This window comes from Xenopus laevis, chromosome 6L (genome assembly GCF_017654675.1).
Source record: "Xenopus laevis strain J_2021 chromosome 6L, Xenopus_laevis_v10.1, whole genome shotgun sequence".
Classification (NCBI taxonomy): domain Eukaryota; kingdom Metazoa; phylum Chordata; class Amphibia; order Anura; family Pipidae; genus Xenopus; species Xenopus laevis.
The window spans coordinates 79,844,849-79,851,863 of NC_054381.1; positions in this window are offsets into that span (position 1 = coordinate 79,844,849).

The window sequence follows — 7,015 nt, forward strand, 5'->3', positions numbered from 1 at the left end:
TAATAGCAAATACTTATCCTTTTCAGTTGATTTGTTTGCTTTTAGTTGCTTTTTCCAGTCAGCAGCTTGTTTCAAACAGGAACATGAACAGGTATGTAATGAGACTTCACATTTAGTACTCAATAAAATAGTATAAGCTTTTAATGAAGAGGCATGGAGTACTGTAGAGATTCACAAATCAGCATTCAGTTCTCCTTAAAGTGAAAATATACCTCCCCTCTTTTTGACATAAGTTCATTCAGTTGGACTTAAAGGGCACCAATCATAACTAAAAGTATTTACTAAGTAAAGACACTATGTGAAAGTTTATGTAAAAATATGATTTTTAAAACTAGAATTGTTAGAGTTAGAATTGTTTGTATAATGTAAATCATCAGCTCACTGTACCTTCTGCAAAATCTCCCCTATCTCCACCGCAGTTCTAGCTGAGGCAGACATCTTGGATTTCACTGGCTCCTCCTACCTATATCTTCACAGCCAACTACAGCTCTGAAATCTTGCACATGCTAAATTGAAATTATTTGGTTGCTTAGCAACCCTTCTAAGCTATTTTCAAATCAGCCAAACCTCTGTGTTAGGTGCTGTTCAGTAGTGCTGCCACCTTCTGAAAGTTAGTGTGTCCCCTTCATTTACATAATAAGATCACTAGCAGGGGACAAGATAGGGAAATCTTGTGATACTTCTAGTGGAGGAATTTACTAAAACAAGGCAATGCTACAATCTGAGCATGTTCCTGAAATTTGCATGTTATAGTAACATAGTAAGTTAGGTTGAAAAAAGACACACGTCCATCAAGTTCAACCTAACTGCCAGTCACTGTTATAGTAACTGTATGGCCTCCCTCAGTGAAAGAACCCATTTGACAAAGTAAGGGATTTTTAAAAACTGCAGTTTAAAAAAAACAAACAAAAAAACTATATATGTAGTTTGATTAAACGTGTTTAGGTTGTACTGGTCAGATTGTTAATATGTGTTTAATTTCGGCTGTGATAGGTGCCCTTTAAGCATGAACACTATCTGAGCTTCCAGAAATAAATATAAATGTATATTTTATTTTACACAGATATACAGGGTCGGACTGGACACCAGCTTGCGATTGCCAGTGTGCATGCACTACTGTCGCCATGATTAATTTTATTTGGAGGCCCGGAGATTGGGGGGCTGGTCCAGCGGGAGCCTGGAGATTGGGGGAGGGGGGCTGGCAGATACTGCACTGCAGATATACCTTATTCCACATATTGAACGGAAACCATAATAGCCTTTGAGGGAATAGTTCCCCACCCCCTTAGGTTTAAGGAGTGATTCAACTTCTTTCTTACCTTGTACCATTGTGATAAAGTCCCTCTGCTTTTTAGAGAATGAGTGCACCACACACTGCAAAAAACAGAGTGATTTAAAGTCTCAGAAAGCATCACTTCGCAATGGTGCAAGGAGAGGGAGGGATTGCTTGGAAACTGTTTTTATGAATGTGATTTCTTTTTAGTATGTGAAATGAGCTGTAAAAAATAAATTTAAATGAATATTTGGTGGTTTAGCTGCTATGTATGCATCTTTTTTACATAAGCCCAATTCAATGAACTTGTGTCTAAAAGGATGATATATTTTGCCTTTATATGAAAACTATTATGCATTTCAATCCGCACAAAAATTAGTAAACAGCATATGTATCTATCTATCTCATCTATCTCTCTGTCTATTTATGTCTTATATATGTATCATCTATCTATTTCTATCTAGTATCTTTCTATATCTGAGTATCTATCTATTTATCTATCTAGTATCTATCATCTATCTATCCAATATATAATACACAAAAGCCATGAATATCTTGTAAATTATATCCTAATAAACGGTGAGTTCTGATGTCATCAGTTATAAACGGCGAGTTCTGATGTAATTTCTGTCACATAACACACTGAAACTTGTGTATAATAATAAATAAAGTACCTCCAGTTGCAAAATATGAGGATATTAGTGTCACGATCGCCGCCCGGAGCAGGTCCAGGAGCTCTGGGCGGCGCGTCCTTCCCTGCCGGCGTCGCTTCCAAAATGGAGGCGCCCATGGCCGCCACGTGGGTAGCGGCGCCAGCGCGATGACGTCAGCGCGCCGACGTCGGCGCAAGGACGCCAATGACGTCACTATGGCGCCAAATTTGAAAATAAAAACGCTACCTAGACGCCAGAATGGCGCCCAAGTATAGGAATCATTTCCTGCCTGCCCGTGAACTCTTGCCTGGATCCTGACTACCCCTTTGATTAACCCTTTGGACACCGTGACCTTGCACCCTCAAGAGGGCTTCCTCCTCGATCCTGACTACCTCCCTGGAGGGAGCTCCCGACTCCCTGACATTATACTTGGGCCATGGATCCTACTGAGGAAGCTACGCCTGATGTCGGACGAGCACTCCGCGGACTGGCATCCCGCATGGAGGAATATGAAGCCCAGCAGTACCGCATAGGTCAGGCACTCGATACCCTTCTCTCCCGAGTGCCTCCAGCGTCTCCTGCTTCCCAAGCGGCTGTAAATCCTCCCATGGCGGACGTCTCGTCTAGCACAGGTCTCTCGTCTGGTGAGCCTCGTATTCCGCCTCCTCCTCGCTTCAGTGGGGACCCACAGGCCTGCAGAGGTTTCGCTACTCAGTGCCAGATCCAGTTCGAGTTTCAACCCTCGCACTTCCCCAATGAACGTTCCAAGGTGGGGTATGTGATGTCTCGTTTGGTGGGCAAACCGCTTGAGTGGGCAACATCTCTTTGGGAGAAGAATTCTCCACTGACTTTTGATGCCAAGGCTTTTCTTCAAGCATTTCGTACTGTGTTTGATGCCCCGGGTCGGGTCACAAATGCCCCTTCTCGTCTTCTGCAACTCCGTCAGGGAAACCGCAGTGTCAGTGACTATGCTATTGACTTTAGAACTTTGATGGCTGAGACTTCCTGGAATGACGATGCCTATAAGGCCGTATTCTATCAAGGTCTGTCTATTCGCATTAAAGATGATCTTGTCTCCAGGGAGTTCCCTGATCTGCTGGAAGATCTGATTGCACTATCCATTAAGGTGGACACTCGTCTCAGAGAGCATCAAGTAGAGAGGGAGCGTTGTAAACGATTTCAACCCTTGTTGGCACCTCGCTTCCAGAGACCTCTCTTGCAAACTCCAGCTGCTCAAGCTTCTCCTTCTCCGGAGGAACCGATGCAAGTTGGAAGGGCTCGTCTCTCCGAACAAGAAAGACTCCGTAGACGAATGACTGGCTTATGTCTGTATTGTGGTGGACAGTCTCATTTTGCGAACTCTTGTCCGGTGAAGCCCACGAGTTCTGTTCCCCGAGGTATATCTAGGGTAACTCATGTAGGGGGCACTACTCCGAAGTCTCAAGAGAACACTCACAGGTTTCTCCTTCCTTTACAGATTCGCCTAGCCACTAAGACCATTGTCGGCTCAGCTTTCATTGACTCTGGAGCTGCTGGGAACTTCATGGACGCTCTTTTCGCCAAACACATGGAAGTTCCCTTATTCCCATTGACCACTCCGCTTCGTGTCACTGCCATTGACGACAGACCCCTGGAGGCTGAATTTATCTCTATGACGACTGGGGAATTGCCTGTGCAGTTTGGGACGCTGCATAAAGAAAGACTTTCGTTCCTAATTATTTCCTGCCCATCCGTTCCAGTCGTTTTGGGTCTCCCTTGGCTGCGCCTGCATAATCCCACCATTGATTGGTCCGCAGGACAGATTTCCCGTTGGAGCCCATTTTGCCAGAAGCATTGTCTTCCTGCTGAACCCCTCCAGAGGGTGAATATCTCTATGTCTGATCTGAAGACTCTACCCTCCTTTTACAGGGAGTTCTCTGATGTATTCTGTAAGAAGTCAGCAGAATTCCTTCCTCCACATCGACATTACGATTGTCCTGTCGATCTTCTGCCTGGAACCATGCCCCCTAGAGGTCGTACTTATCGTCTCTCTCCAGCAGAACCCACTGCCATGAAGCAATATATCCAAGAGAATCTCCAGCGGGGGTTTATTCGCCCTTCTACTTCTCCTGCCGGGGCTGGATTCTTCTTCGTGGAAAAGAAGGATGGAGGTCTACGTCCTTGTATTGACTACCGGGGTCTTAATAAAATCACCGTTAAGAACCGGTATCCCTTGCCCCTGATTGCTGAACTCTTTGACCAACTGAAGGGGGCTAAAATCTTCACTAAGTTGGATCTCCGTGGGGCGTATAACCTTATCCGCATCCGGGAAGGTGACGAATGGAAGACAGCATTCAACACTCGTGATGGGCACTACGAGTACCTCGTAATGCCCTTTGGTCTCTGCAATGCCCCCGCTGTCTTTCAAGAACTCGTGAATGACATTTTCCGGGATCTCTTGGGAAAGTCTGTGGTCGTGTACCTGGATGACATCCTAATCTTCTCGAAAGACCTTGAATCTCATCGCTCCCAGGTGAAAGAAGTGCTCTCTCGTTTGAGGAAGAACTCTCTCTTCGCCAAATTGGAGAAATGTGTCTTTGAGGTGTCTAAGATTCCTTTCTTGGGTTATATCATCTCCCCAGAAGGTTTCGAGATGGATCCCATTAAGGTGTCAGCAATCCAAGAGTGGCCCCTTCCCTTGAGCACCAAGGCTATTCAAAGGTTCATCGGATTTGCCAACTACTACCGGCAATTCATCAGAGGGTTTTCTTCCGGTATTGCACCTATCCTTACTCTCATCCGTAAAGGGGGTAATCCCAGGTCCTGGCCTCCAGTTGCTTTAGAAGCTTTTCAGTCCCTAAAAGACGCATTTTCTTCTGCCCCAGTCCTCCGTCATCCGGATCCTAAGTTACCCTTTTGCATTGAGGTGGATGCATCTGAAGTAGGTGCTGGGGCTATTCTATCCCAGAGACATTCTGACGATGGGAAATTGCACCCCTGTGCCTTTTTCTCCAGGAAGTTTTCCCCTGCTGAACAGAATTACGATGTAGGGAATCGAGAACTTCTGGCAGTCAAACTTGCTCTCGAAGAGTGGCGTCACCTCCTAGAGGGTTCTTCAATCCCGGTCACGATTTACACTGATCATAAGAACTTGGAGTTCATACATTCTCTCAAGAGACTGAATCCTCGTCAGGCCAGGTGGGCCCTGTTCTTCTCCCGCTTCAACTTTGTCTTGACTTTTCGTCCTGGCTCCAAGAATCGGAAAGCCGATGCTCTGTCTCGAAGTTTCACTCCAGTGGATCGTACTCCTGAAAGACAAGAGCCTATTATTCCTCCTGTCAAGATCATCGCTTCCTTGTACCCTCAATTCGCTGATCAAATTCTGGCTGGTCAATCTTCTGCTCCTCCTGATACCCCCATTGGGATGGCGTTTGTTCCCTCTGAGTTACGTCTGCCCATTCTTCAACAGACCCATTGTTCCAAGCAAGACTCTTGAACTCCTTCGACGTTTAGTCTGGTGGCCGACTATCCGAAAAGATGTCAAAGACTTCGTTGCTGCTTGTACCGTTTGTGCCACATCCAAGTCTAGCCATTCCCGCCCCAGTGGCTTATTGCAACCTTTGCCTATTCCCTCTCGTCCATGGACTCATTTAGCAATGGACTTCATAGTTGAGCTTCCTCCCTCTTGTGGGAACACGGTGATCTGGGTTGTGATTGACCGCTTTAGCAAGATGGCCCATTTCATTCCTCTGAGGAAGCTTCCCTCTGCTGTGGAGTTGTCTCAGCTCTTCATCCAGTATGTTTTCCGCTTGCATGGTTTCCCTGTGGAAGTTGTCTCCGACAGAGGTTCTCAGTTTACAGCAAAGTTTTGGCGTTCCCTGTGTAAAGATCTGGGTATTACTCTCCAGTTCTCCTCCGCTTATCATCCCCAGACAAATGGAGCAGCTGAACTAGTAAACCAAGCTTTGGAACAGTTCTTGAGGAACCACTTCTCCCTTTGTCAAGATGACTGGTCTGATCTTCTCCCATGGGCGGAATTTGCCCATAACAATGCATGCCACTCTTCCACTGGAAGGTCTCCATTCATGACGGTGTATGGTCAGCATCCTCAAGCCTTTCCTCAGGACTTTGTGTTGTCTGACATCCCGGCTGCTGATGACCATGCAGCCCACATGTCTGCTATTTGGGCTGCAACCAAGTCGAACTTGGAGAAGAGCGCTCTGGTTCACAAGACGTTTGCTGATCGTAGACGTAGACCCTCTCCTCCCTACAAGGTTGGTGATAAAGTCTGGTTGTCTTCCAGGAACATTCGGTTGAAGGTGCCTTCTCCTAAGTTGGGTCCGAAGTTTGTGGGTCCATTCTCCATTTCGGAAGTGATTAATCCTGTGGCTGTCAGACTTCAGCTTCCCCCTGAGATGCGAATTCCCAACGTATTTCACGTCTCTTTGGTGAAACCCGCTACCTCCAACCGCTTTTCTGTAAACCAGTCTCCTCCTCCTACCATCTCTGTGGATGGTCAACAAGAATATGAGGTGGAAAAGATCCTTGACTCCAGAATCTCCAGGGGCTCCCTTCAGCACCTCATCAAGTGGAAAGGCTTTGGCCCTGAAGAATGCTCCTGGGAAGGACACTCTGATGTTCATGCTCCTCGTCTTGTGACGGATTTCCACTCCAAATTTCCCCAGAAGCCAAGTCCTGGTGGTCCAGAGGCCCCCCGTGAGGGGGGGGGGGTACTGTCACGATCGCCGCCCGGAGCAGGTCCAGGAGCTCCGGGCGGCGCGTCCTTCCCTGCCGGCGTCGCTTCCAAAATGGCGGCGCCCATGGCCACCACGTGGGTAGCGGCACCGGCGCGATGACGTCAGCGCGCCGACGTCGGCGCAAGGACGCCAATGACGTCACTATGGCGCCAAATTTGAAAATAAAAACGCTACCTAGACGCCAGAATGGCGCCCAAGTATAGGAATCATTTCCTGTGTGTATCCTGGGTTCCCTGTGAGTTTCTATAGCTTAATCTTGTTCCTGATTGTTATTCTGACCCTTTGCCTGGACTTTGGACTTTGTTGTTATCTGCCTGCCCGTGAACTCTTGCCTGGATCCTGACTACCCGTTT